Below are 14,226 nucleotides of genomic sequence, written 5' to 3'. Positions count from 1 at the left end.
GGGTCACCTTGTTTAGCTTCCGGTAGTCCATACATACCCTCCATCCGGTAATTGTCCGAGTGGGAATAAGTTCATTGTTTTCATTTGTTACCACAGTCATACCACCCTTTTTCGGTACATATTGCACCGGAGAAGTCCGTGAGCTATCGGAAATGGGGTACACAACACCGGCATCCAACCACTTGATCACTTCTTTCTTCACCACTTCCTGCATTGCCTCGTTCAATCTTTTTTGATGCTCCAAGGAAGGCTTTGCATCATCCTACAAGATAATTTTGTGCATACAGAAGGCGGGGCTTATTCCCCGATTGTCAGCCAAAGTCTATCCAATTGCCCTTTTCCACTTTTGAAGCACCGCCAGAGTGGCCTCAACATGCATGTTAGTAAGGAAAGAAGAAAGAATAAATGGTAAAGTAGAATTTGAGCCCAAGACCTCATACCTGAGGTGTTGAGGCAGTGGTTTCAACTCTAATACCGATGGCTCCTCAATTGATGGTTTTGTTGGTGGAGTTTTCCGGTTTTCAAGATTCAAAGACAATTTTCTAGGCTCATAGGACAAAGAGCCCATTCCATGTAAAGCATTCACGCACTCCACTCTGGTTGCATCATCATTGACATCAAGATTTAATAGCACGGCCTTAAGGGGATCCTCCACGTTAATCATAGCACTGGTGTCATCCACAATCACAGCTATGAAAAGGTCTACAAATGAGCACATCTCAGTTCTATTGGGTTGCTTCATAGATTTGCAAACATGGAAGATGACTTTTTCATCACCCACTCGGAAAGTGAGCTCACCCGCTTCAACATCAACCAATGCCTTCCCTGTTGCAAGTAAAGGTCTCCCAAGAATGATTGGGACTTTATAGTCCACTTCACAATCCAAAATGACAAAGTCGGACAGCAATATGAATTTGTTCACTCGGACAAGCACATCATCAATAACGCCCAAAGGTCGCTTCATCAATTGATCCGCCATTTGTAACCTCATGGAAGTTGGTCTAGGTTGTCCAATACCCAAAGTTTTGAAAACTGAGTAAGGCATCAAATTGATACTAGCTCCCAAATCAGATAGAGCCTTGGCAAAATCCGCACTCCCGATGGTGCAAGGAATGGTGAAAGCATCGGGATCTTCAAGCTTCGGGGCCATTGAATGCACTATAGTATTAACTTGGTGAGTCATCTTTATAGTTTCACAATCTATAGAACGCTTCTTTGTAACCATGTCTTTCATTAATTTTGCATACCCGACATTTGTTCATGTGCCTCCACCAAAGGCACATTAATAGATAAGCTCTTCATCATATAAATGAACTTTTAAACTGATTATTATTCTTTTGCTTCGCGAGCATTTGAAGATAAGGTGGAGGTGGCCTTGGAAAAGGATCCTTGGCTTTTGGCACAACCGGCTCCGGCATGTCAATTATGTGTTCCCTATATGGGTTCACATCATTTTGAGTTTCCACCTCGACTTCTTGAATACCAGTCCTCACTTCATTGTTCACATTTTCATCAACCACATCTTCAACTACCAAAGGGACTTTGTCATCTTGCAACTCAACATCATCCTCTACGACTTGCTTTTGCTTAGAGGCATTCACATCACTATCTCTCCCACTTGTTGTTGTAACCGCCATAACATGTTTGTTCCCACCCTTTGAGTTCACTACCGTATCACTTGGTAGAGCACCCTTTGGGCGAGTATACAATGACTGAGAGATTTGGCCTAATTGCACCTCCAAGTTTCGGATAGAGGTGTTGTGAGAAGCTAACTGTGCATCAGAATCTGTGTTCTTATTCATCATTTGCTCGAACATCATTTCAATTCTACCCATATCATTACCCGAAGAACTAGGACCTTGAGATGGAAATGGTGGTGGATTGTTCGGTTGTTGGTACATTGGGGGCCTTTGAAAGCCTTTCTCCCGGTTGCCTTGGTTCCCATTGTTCCATCCACCTTGATTGTTATTGTTGCCCCAATTGTTATTATTACCATTCCAATTCCCTTAGTTGTCTTGATTGTTGTTCTGATTCCCCCAATTGTTGTTTTGGTTGTTGTTGTTTCAATTACCACCACCTTGTTGTTGATTGCCCCAATTTTCTTGAGGTTGCCATTGTTGGTTTGAAGAGTTGCCTCTATTGCCTTGATAGTTGTTGACATATTGTACCTCTTCACTTTGGTCATCATAACCATCATTTTGAAAACCATCACATGTATCATCAAATTGCTCAGAATTCCCTTGGTTTTGTTGCCTTCTTTGCCTTATCTTGTTGACAAGCATACTTACACCCTCCATGGCATTCACTTGGCGAGGATTCTGAACTTGTTGCAACTGCTCCTTAGCCAATTGGTTCATAGTAGTAGTAAGCTCAGCTATCGCTTGCCCGTGATCATGTAATTCCTTGTACAAATGGATAACCGTAGGATCACCTTGAGGCACATTTGCTCTACTCTGCCTTGCTGAAGAAGTGTCGGCCATCTCATCAAGTACATCACATGCCTCATCATATGATAACTTCATAAAATTGCCCCCGGCCAATTGGTTCACAATGCATTGATTTGTAATGTTTATGCCCCGGTAGAAGGTTTGTTGGATCATGGCCTCGGTCATGTCATTATTTGGGCATTCCTTCACCATCGTTCTATACCGCTCCCAAATCTCATGCAAAGGTTCCGTGGGCTCTAGCTTGAAAGCCAATATCTCATCTCGAAGTGCCGCCATATGCCCGGGTGAAAAGAATTTAGCAATGAATTTATCCGCCAACTTATCCCAAGTTGTAATGGAATGGTTGGGAAGTTTCTCGAGCCAATATAATGCCTTCCCCCGAAGTGAGATGGGAAAAGTCTCAACCTAAGAGCATCCTCGGACACATTCATCTGTTTTCTCCCCCAGCACGTATCCACGAACCCCTTGAGATATTTGTAGGCATTTTGATCCGCAACACGCGTGCAGTATCCACGTTGCTCAAGTAAGGTCAACATCACATTGGTTATCTGAAAGTTGCCCACCCGGATTCTGGGTGGGACAATAACACTTGCATAACCCTGGTTCGGAAGTACTCTAGGAGCCACTCTTAGAGGTGGCGGAGGAGGGTCTGAAATATTGTCATTTGGATTAGCATTGGCATTGCGACCTCTACGTTGTCCTTGAGGTACAAGAGGCACCTCATCTTGCTCAACATCATCTACCTCCTCCCCCGCAATCACGTTTCCAAGAGGGTCATTAGCGCTGTTCAAAACCATATTGGTACCTGAGTAGTGACACAAACAAGTAAGTAACAAAGAAGGAAAGAAGAACAATACACAAAACTAACTATATAGATAGCCAAAACCATTAGCTCCCCGGCAACGCACCAAAATGTTGATCGCTGCCTACTCCGCACCACTAAAAAGTAGCGAGAGAGGGTCGCAATAGCTTTTACCCGATTTTGGGTCGGGATCGATTTCTATAGAGAGCTAGAAAGGGAGTTGATTATCTATTTAGGTTGGGATTGCGTATTGGTTCCAAATTGCACTTCTATTCAATTTTGTATTTTCTTTATAATTCTACTATTATCAAACTACAAATTATAATTGCAACTAGATTAAGCTAAGAGTAAAACGCTACAAGTTGTTCAAATATTCTAAAAGATACTAGGGTAGTGACTTTCGCCTAGATGTCCAATTGACGGGTAATTGCATCTAAGACACGATTGACATGATTGAGGAATATATTATAATCGTTGCTCGATATTATCCACTCCCAAAACTCTTGGTAGAAAGAATGATTTTGCCCAATTGACTTTCTCAAGACCAATTGGGTATGTATATTTGCTCAAGCAACTAGGGTTCAAGTCAGGTATTACTCTCTCGAGGTTTAACCCTTTATTTGGGACTATCAATTCTCTTGAGTCCATCACAATTCCTTGTTGGATCAATTTCAGAGACTTAGTCTCTCTTTCTCAAGAAGAGCCCAAGTCAACTTAGCACAAACTAGTGTTTGCAACCACTAATTCAGTAATTAAACCATGAAATTGACCCAAATAGCAAACACCCATAGTCAATCTAGCCCTAAATTACAACACCCATAAATTACCCACACTAGGGTTGAGCCACAACCCTAGCTAATAGGTCTATCTACTCATACTTGAAGAGAAAAACAGAGAAATAGATGAAGATGAACATATATTAATTAATTGCTACGCTAAATACAAAGATTCAATAATAAAAAGTAAGTAAAAAATGCCCAAAATGGCTACAAGATATGTTCCCACGAGCGCAGCAGCTATTCTAAAATGTCTGATACCCTAAAAATGGAAAAAGGATCTATTTATACTAAGCTGAAAAATCTGGACAAAAATGCCCCTGCGGGGTTAATGCGGACCGCACAAAATGGTGTGCGGACGCACTAGGCTCTTGAACTTGAAAACTTAGCTCTCTGAACTCAGGATCCATGGACCGCATAGAACGGACTGTGGCCGCGGAGGCTTCTAGTACGGTCCGCACAAACTGGACCATGGACCACACAGGCTTGAAAGCTCCAACTTCACCCTCTCTGAACCTTGGCTCTGCGGACCGCACAGAATTGTAGTGCATCCGCATTGCCTTTAGTGCGGACTGCACAAAACCTTCTGCGGCTGCACTGCCTTAATGCCTGAAATACCAGCTCTCTGAATCTCCCAAGTGCGGACCACACAAAGTGTAGTGCGGCCGCACTAGGCCTGTTTTTCCTGAGTTTGTCTTGTCTTTGGTACTTGTACAAGTTTCACTCCTTTTGAGCTGATCTTTGACATCTTGTCACTTTATTGATCAAACCTGCAATCAAGCACAACTTATGAGCCTATTGGGAATATTTTGTATGAATTTATAATCAAAACGTAAGCAAGAAGGAGTATAAAATGCGTCAAAATCCCTAGTTATCTGTTATCCAAGCCGGCAAGGCCAGTTCCATAGTCAGTAGTCACAGCAGCGGAGGGCTTGTTATACTTGTGGAGATCTGAGACACCTTTCTAGATTTTGCCCCAGATCAGAGGGCGGCATGTACCAGCAGGGTTCTCATGCTATGATTCTAGTACCGGTTGCTTCACTGCCCACTCAGTCGGCTAGAAGTGGGGGTCATGCTACTAGATGTGGAAGTCAGGTCGTTAACGGTGGAGGTCAGGCTGTTAGAGGTGGAGGCCAGACAGCTAGGGGACGTTCGAGGGGCGGAGGTCAGAGTGGTGAGTCCCAGCCTTATTTTTATGCATTCCCGGCTAGACCTGAGGTCGAGTCATCTGATGTCGTTATCATAGGTATTGTTCCTGTTTGCCATAGATATGCTTCAGTTCTATTTGATCAAGGCTCTACTTATTCCTACGTGTCATCCTATTTTGCTTCATATCTGGTTGTGCCTCGTAATTCTTTGAGCGCCTGTGGGAGATTCTATTATTTTAGATCGTGTATATCGCTCGTGTGTGATTACTATTAGGAGCCTCGAGGCTAGTGTAGATCTCTTACTTCTTGATATAGTGGACTTTGATGTTATTTTTTGCATAGATTGAATGTCACTCTATCATGCTATCTTGGACTGTCACGCTAAGACGGTGACCTTAGCCATGTCGGGGTTGCCTCGATTAGAGTGGATATGGACTCCTAGTCATTCTACCAGCAATGTTATTTCTTATATGGAGGCTCGGTGCATGGTCAAGAAGGTATGTTTAGCCTATTTGGCCTATATTCATGATCCTAGTGGGAGGTTCAATCCATGGATTCGGTACCAATTGTTCGTGAGTTTCAAGAGGTATTTCCTGTAGATTTGCCCGGATGCCACCTGACAGAGATATTAATTTATGTATTGATTTAGTTCCAGGCATCCAGTCCATTCCGATTCCACCATACTGTATGCCCCCCTAGTTGAAGGAATTGAAGGAGCAGTTGTAAGATTTGCTTGATAAGGGATTCATTAGACCTAGTGTCTCGCCTTTGGGTGTGCTGACAAGCGCAAAACACAAACTTAAATTATGCTCGCTAATCAAATATAGTATAGTATAATGTCGTATTCACATGAATTGGATTTAAACTGTATTCTCATAGTTTCTAGCTTGATTTCTATTCAAGAGGATCAACCGTTGAGATTTATATGATTACTAACTAAAATTAAATAACAATCTAAAGTTATTGACTGGTGACTATCGAGACAAAGAATGAGAGAATAAGATTATCAGCGAGAAAAGATAGGGTTTTGATAGGATAGGTGCAAGATAATTGTTTGGGATCTAACTTTAGATAATTCACTTTTAATGTTCAAGTTAGTCTCTCGAATTCACTCAATTATTAGTTCAAACGTTTAGCAGAAACTTCTCTCTCGATTAAGTCTCAACCTCACCAGATGAACCAAATTAAGTACTGTGAAGATATGCAAGAATGCATAGTGGATTGGTTTTTAGGAGAACCTCTCTCGATTATCGTCCTAACTACGTTTAATCAATGATTCAACTAGCCTATTTCGATTACTTAGAAGAATCTACGAACTCAACCAATAATATAATGAAAAGATATCACAAATTATGCCTCTCTCGATTACACGAACTAGTGAATATAGATGCAATAATTAAATCATCCAAAAACGCGTCAATACATAACACTAGAGTTATAATCCACAAACAATCATCAATATACTAAATCTATCAAACCCTAAAGGGAACTACTCCGTGGACGTGGAGTAATTCATCATAAATATAAATAAATTATAGGAAAACATAAATTCAATCCAAACTCGGGTTTTGAGTGAGGAAGGTATGATGAAATCCTCGTGCTTGTGTTCTTCCAACTACTCCTTAGCGTCCTTAGGTCGAAAATATATCAAAATTCCAGAAAATAATATTTTCCCATGTAATTATACCAAGTAGGGTCGTGCCCGGATGAAACCACCCTTTCCTAACCGAAATAGGAAAATAGCTCTAGGAAAAATACACAAGCACGCTGCATGGGGCGACGCGCCATGCATGGCATTAGTGAAGATCATCATAGAGCATGCAGAATTCAACAGGCAGAGAAAATACATTGCCACGGTGCACTACGCGCCACCCCACACGTCGTGGCAGTGCAAAATCCTTAGAGTCTTGGTTTTCCTTGATTTTTGATGTCCAGATGTGGTCCTCGACCCCCGAACACAATCCCAGCTTAATCCCTTGGGATTTTACTCCGACTCCAAAGACCCAAATAGCTCGAATTAGCTCCATAGCATCTACATAACTTGGAATCACTCCTACAAGGCATAAAACACACAATAAGTGCAAAACATTACCAATTAAATCTCAACACAAGTAAAGTGCAGTGAATTAGAGTGCAATAAGCGACTAAAACATAGGATTATAGCCTACCATCAACACCCCACACTTAAACCATTACTCGTCCTCGAGCAATCAAACTAGACTTTATGTTGACACGGCCTTTTTAAAAAACATTCCTAACTCATCATACCAAGAATATTTAAAACAGATTAAGAATGCTAACGTAACATCCTCGCCTTAATGACATTGACCTCTATGTTAGATTTGACTCAAAAGCACCACGTATTTTTCACAACCCAGTCACTTACTCTAACATAGAGGTCAATGACATTACCTTTTCTTCGTGAATCGAGTGTCCTCACACAACAATAGAGAGTAGTTCCACCCACAATAAAATTCAAGAAAAATTAGGAACTCAAATAGAAAGAATTTTCTCACTCTCAAGACAACATTCATATTCCACAAAAGACGTATCATAGGCTTGCCTGTAGTGTACAACTCTACTAATTGAGCTCAATCAGTCAAGGATCAAGTAAGACTTTATTCGGTTGTAATACATGTTGTGATATGGGTAGGATATATTTAGATATAAGAGTGACTACACCTCCCTTAGCACTTTAATACATACAATTAACCATTCAAAACCCCACACTTATGTCAAACCATAACTCTACCTTCACATCAATATACATCAACTCCCTACTTCTTTAAGCACAATTACATCAAGAGTTACGGCTTATCAAGGAATATTTGCAAAACAATACAACTATTTTTCTTATTTTCTTTTTCAATTCAAGTGGCTCTTACTTTTCAAAATAGTGCACCTTTCTCCTTATTTCAATAGTTCCACTCAAAAGCCAAACCAACACCTCACACTTTAACTTTTACAAAGTTCATAACAAATTTAAGTGCTCACAAGAGGTACAAGGTTCAAATAGATGGTCAATCAAACAAATGGCTAAGGCTTGTAATGTGATTGCAAAAGAAATAGGATTATAGGCTCAAAGGGGTTAACTAAGATACATAATAATTAGGTGGGTAAACATATCATTGGCTCAATAAAGAAACACCTATATCACTTTTAAGACTGAATAAAACTACTATTTCACTTTGCAAATACACGGGGCACGTTCAAGACATCAAACCCAATGCACAAAATAACATGAAACCTCACACACACATGGTACATAACTCACTCAGGATTGGACTTATCACGACAAACTGGTCAAAGCAGTTAAGCAAAGTTAAGATCATACAATTTAAGGTACTCATACAAGAGTCAAAATCTAAGCCTAAGCATCACAACTAAAGTACTTACTATTCTAAAGGCACAACAACGTCAAGAAAGATTGCTTCTAACTAGCACAATGATACAAGATTTTCTACTCCTAAGAAAAAAATAACTACACTCGGTTCAAACAAAACCCTTGGAAAAGAACCACAGCACAAAGGAAAATCAAGGGGGAATTATTGCACTACCTAACAAAAGAAAATCTTTTTGTCTTTTTTCTTCGACTTTAATCCTTCAAGAAACCTGTTGATGATATCCATCGTCGAAAAAAATCGAAAAATTTAAAAGCTTTTTTTCTAACTCCTTTAACTAACAAAAAGAAAACTAATATACATACAAATATCCCCCACCCCACACTTTAAGTTGTGGCATGTTCCCATGACACATAATTAAAAATCATAAGCTAAAGGAAACTTTCCTGAATATCTAGTCGGGGTCTGAGTTAAAGTCGGGCTCTATTCCTCGTGCCCGAACTAATGCACACATCCATGCGAACAACTTCTTCTTAGCCTTCTTTGGGTACACCCTACACTAATATTTCTCGTCCACTACAACCTTCTATTTCGAGCCTTTTACTTTCCACTCAACACTCGCAGCTGGTTTGTTCTTTTGTGTCCCCCTTTTCTACATCTATCTGAAAAATCATTTGTCTCCTCACCTGCTCTAAGCATGAGTTTTCTCTCTTGTATATCTAATATAGCTTTGCCCATCGCTAAGAATGGTTTTCCTAGGATGAGGGGGACCTCCTTGTTTTCCTCCATCTTTACCACTATAAAATTCACAGAAAATATGAACTTTTCCACCCCAAACTAACACATCTTCCACTATCCCCTCGGGTATTACAGTCGTTTGGTCTATCAGCTACAAAGATATGGTGCATACCTTATCTCTCCAATCTCCTTCTCGTTTCCTATAGATAGACATAGGCATTAAGTTAATCGAGGCACCATAATCACATAAGGATTTATCAAAATTAATAGTTCCTAAAGATCAAGGTATAGTAAAACTCTCTGTATCTCTACACTTTTGTGGGGGTTTATTTTGCAATATCTCGCTGCAATGCTCTGTGAGCTTGACGACTGAGGTCTCCTCTATTTTACTCTTCTTCGTAAGGATCTCTTTCAAGAACTTGGCATAAGCAGGCATTTATGAGAGCACTTACGTGAATGGTAAATTTACATGAAACTGTTTCAGCATATCCATAAATCTCTCAAACTGCTTGTGCAGCTTTTCTCTATATAGCTTTTGGGGGAAAGGAAAAACAGGCATATGCTTGCTCTCTTCAGGTTCCTCCCTTCTCGAATTTTCTTCCTTCTTCTTTTTCTTAGCTGCCTTCTGGCCTTTCTTATTTTTATCAACATCACTTTTCAGTTGCTCCCCATATTCTTTTTCAGGTCTCATATCATTTTTGATTGAGGTGAGATCTTTCAACACTTACCCACTTCTCAAGGTTACAACATTCACTGTTTCTTTGGGATTTCTTTCAGTATCAGCAGGGAGAGTTCTTGAAACCCTCTCAGATAATATTGTTGCAATTTGTCCCACTTGCTTCTCTAAATTTTGAATTGTTGCCCCTTGTACTTCAAATCTTTTATCAGTTTTCACAATAAAGACCTTCATGAGATCTTCTAGACTAGGCTGATTAGGTTGTTTAGGCTGAAATTGCTTCCTCGGCTGATTCATAAAACTAGAGCTCCTTGTCCTTGGAATCTAGGATTGTTTTGTTGCCATGAATTTGCAGTACCCCCAGGTGAACTCCATTAAAAATCGGGGTGCTTCTAACCCATTGCATTAAAATTATAATTTTCCACTACATTCACTTCCTCAGTTGAGGCTGACACTCATGAGTAGGGCGTCCTCTTCCACATATATCACAAGCTGTGTGAGGCTCACTTTGTATCGTAGTTAAGGTCAGTTTTGATATTTCTTTAGCCATAACATCAAGTTGTACCTACACGGATGTATTAGCATCAACTTGGTGAACACCAGTTGATCTTCTTCTTTCAGCACTCTCAGAGGGCCACTGATTTGCATCTTCAGATAACTCATCAAGAATTATAACTATCTCCTCTCGAGTATTCTTCATCAAAGGGCCTCCGGCTGCATTGCTCAATGTTCTACGCCAAGCCTGTATCAATCCATCCCAAAAGTCCTGGAGTTGCATCCAGAGTTTAATTCCACTATGATTACACTTTCTAACTATCTCCTTAAACCTCTCACATGCTTCAAAAATAGTTTCAGTCTTTTTCTGGCAAAAGTTATGGATTTCTTTTCTAAATATACCCATCTTAACTGAGGAGAAATATTTATCAAGAACTTTTCTGGTCATCTCCTCTGATGTTCTAATCGATCCATTGGACAACTTCGAAGCCACTACTTTGCATCATCTTTAAGTGAAAATGGAGATGCCCTTAAGTACATTGCATCTTGTGACACCCTATTGTATTGAAAGGTGTTCATAATCTCCTTGAAGTCCATTAGATGCGTGTTTGGATTTTTGTTCATCTTTCCTATGAAGACACAACAGTTCTGAATGGTTTAAAGCAACTCTTACTTCAACTCGAAATTATTTGCTGCAATTGGAGGTGGTCTAACACTTGATAATCCTTGATTATAGATCGGTCTAGCATAATTGCTAAGTGGTATCCCAGGTATGAGAGCTATATTTTCGAACTGGTCTACAACCAAGGGTTGACATTGATTAATTCTGTGACCCCTCTCTTCTTCATAGATATTCTGTGCATCTCTAGTAGCTGATTCATCAACATCCCGTGCAAATTTTTTCTCATTGTTGGGCTGCCTCTCTTGCAGCCAAATCTATATTATCATCACCATTTTCGGCCATAGTTTCTTGGGATGAGGATTGCCCAACCTTTTCTAACTTCTTGGTGAGATCTCTTTCTTTTCGCAGTTCTCGTAGTTATTTTTATAACTCTGGCTAATATGGTAGCACTTCTTTCATAGAAGCTCAAGTTATGCACCAATCTTAACCTGTAACATGTGCACAGTCAAATAACACCAACCGTAAAAGGGAAAAAATAAAATAAAACAAAAGGAAAAATTCCTAAATTAGCATTACAAACTATTTCAAATACTATTGGTTGCCAATCCCCGACAACGGCGCCAAAATTGGACGAGCGCAAAAATACAATTAAATTATGTTTGCTAATCAAATATAGTAAAGTATAATATCGTATCTATAAGGAGTGATTTTTAATAGTATTCTCGTAGTTTCTAGCTTGATTTCTATTCAAGAGGATCAACAGTGGAGATTTATATGATAAATAACTAATATTAACTAAGAATCTAAAGCTATTGACTAGTGATTATCGAGACAAGGAATGAGCAAAAAAGATTATCAGTGGGAGAAGATAGGGTTTTAATAGGATAGATGCAAGATAACTGTTTGGGATCTAACTCTAGATAATTCACTTCTAATGTTCAAGTGAGTCCCTCGAATTCACTCAATTATTAGTTCAAACATTTGACAGAAACTCCTCTCTCGATTTAGTCTCAACCTCACCAGATGAACCAAATTAAGCACTGTGAATATATGTAAGAATACGTAGTGGATTGGTCTTTAGGAGAACCTCTCTATTATCCTCCTAACTAGGTTTAATCAATGATTCAACTAGTCTCTTTCGATTACCTAGAAGAATCTATGAACTCAACCAACAATATAATGCAAAGATATCACAAGTTATGCACCTCTCGATTACATGAACTAATGAATATAGATGCAGTAATTAAATCATCCAAAAATGCTTTAATATATAAAATTAGAGTTATAATCCACAAATAATCATCAATACACGCTCTAGCTCCTCATTCTTATCCCAACACCATTTCCTCTTTCAATTTCCAAGGCGAGTAGAATGCATGAGTTTATTTAGCAATGGTGGATAACCAGCACCCAACTGTTTTTCAGAAGGTAGCTAACCAGATGCATCTGAGCTCCAGTCTTTCCCAGGATGTCCATGCTCGTTACGGGGCATTCAAAGTCCTGCTCTCTATTAGAGGCGCTTTGCATATGGCAATTACTCTAATGCAGGATTGCAAACCTGCCACGCCACACAAGATCTCTCATTGATTATTGCAAATGCTTCACCAGTGTTTGTGCAAGCTCCCCAAGAAAAAGGACTTGTAGCTTTTGTCACTAACTTTCTTATAGGTAGTTTTCTGGTGCTGTATCAAAAACTGTTGTTGCCCCTATTGAGCGTTTGAAACTTTTGATCCAAAACCAAGATGAGATAATTAAGGCTGGTAGACTATCAAAACCATACAAGGGAATTGGAGATTGTTTCGGGAGGACAATTAAAGAGGAAGGATTTGGTTCTTTGTGGAGAGGAAACACAGATAATGTCATCCATTACTTCCCTACTCAAGCCTTGAACTTTGCATTTAAGGACTACTTCAAGAGGCTCTTCAACTTCAAGAAGGAACGTGATGGCTATTGGAAATGGTTTATAGGCAACCTTGCATCTGGCGGTGCTGCTGGTGCTTCCTCTTTGCTCTTTGTTTACTCCCTTGACTATGCTCGGACTCGTCTTGCAAATGATGCCAAGGCTGCAAAGAAGGGAGGTGGGAGACGGTTTAATAGTTTGGTCGATATCTACAAGAAAACTCTTGCAATTGATGGAATTGCTGGATTGTACTGTGGGTTCAACATTTCATGTGTTGCTATCATTGTGTAACATGGTTTGTACTTCGGAATGTATGACTCCTTGAAGCCAGTGCTCTTGAGTGGAAGCATGCAAGATAGTTTCTTTGCTAGCTCTGCTCTTGGGTGGCTTATTACTAATGGTGCTGGTCTCGCATCTTACCCAATTGACAATGTTAGAAGAAGAATGATGATGACATCTGGTGAGGCTGTGAAGTACAAGAGCTCATTCAATGCCTTCTCCCAAATCCTTAAGAATGAGGGTGCCAAATCTCTGTTCAAGGGTGTTGGTGCCAACATCCTCCGTGTTGTTGCTGGTGATGGTGTTTTGACAGGTTATGATAAGCTTCAGGTCATCATTTTTGGAAAGAAATATGGCTCAGGTGGTGCCTAAGTTGGACCCTAACCACTTGCTTTTTTAGAATTAGAATATGGTGATAAAAATCCTTCTGTGATTAAATTCAAAGAACCATTTCGGGTGCAGGTCTTTTACTATTACATCTCGCATTTTCGTACGTTAAAAGTTTCGTCTTCGGTCAACTAAAGTAGAATCGGGGAGGAGATCATCTTGAAGTTAACGTATTAACAAGTAATAAATAAGTATTATAAGGGATAAACAGGTACACGGATTAACGAAAACAAGTTTCGTTGAAAGTGGACAATTTGGAATAAAATACGGGTCGAGCAATAATACCCGAAAATTATAAACTAGTACCATGCAAGGTACCATATGACCACGGTAGTGTAATATATAATGTATATATATGAAGTATTTTGAAAATAAATAGAATTATAAGTGATTTGTGATAATTCTTAAATTATGCGGGTAATAGATTAATTATCGGGTAACGAAACATTACTCGGTTAACTAATAAGTAGATAAAAAAAATTAACAAAAACTTACTCTAAAAACGTGGCAGTAGACTACCACTTAAGCATATGACTCATGGTCATATATGCTTCATACTAAGTAACGTGTAAATTACATAACTCATAAGAATGAGTCATCTTCTAAGAGTTTGCT

The 14,226-nt window shown here is 39.5% G+C and overlaps 1 non-coding gene and 1 pseudogene across 1 annotated transcript; both read left to right on the top strand.

The window, feature by feature from the left end:
• Positions 1-10,716: 10,716 nt before the first annotated feature.
• On the top strand, positions 10,717-10,823 carry LOC138882420 (small nucleolar RNA R71). Its single transcript, XR_011404025.1, has one exon. It is a non-coding gene; the product is annotated as a small nucleolar RNA R71 (small nucleolar RNA).
• A 1,567-nt stretch (positions 10,824-12,390) lies between these two features.
• LOC104233479 (ADP,ATP carrier protein, mitochondrial-like) lies at positions 12,391-13,596 on the top strand (annotated as a pseudogene).
• The last annotated feature ends 630 nt before the right edge of the window (positions 13,597-14,226 follow it).

Source organism: Nicotiana sylvestris, chromosome 11, assembly GCF_000393655.2.
Source record: "Nicotiana sylvestris chromosome 11, ASM39365v2, whole genome shotgun sequence".
NCBI classification, from domain to species: domain Eukaryota; kingdom Viridiplantae; phylum Streptophyta; class Magnoliopsida; order Solanales; family Solanaceae; genus Nicotiana; species Nicotiana sylvestris.
Note: the sequence above shows the minus strand (reverse complement) of the source record. Positions and strands in the feature narration are given on the sequence as shown.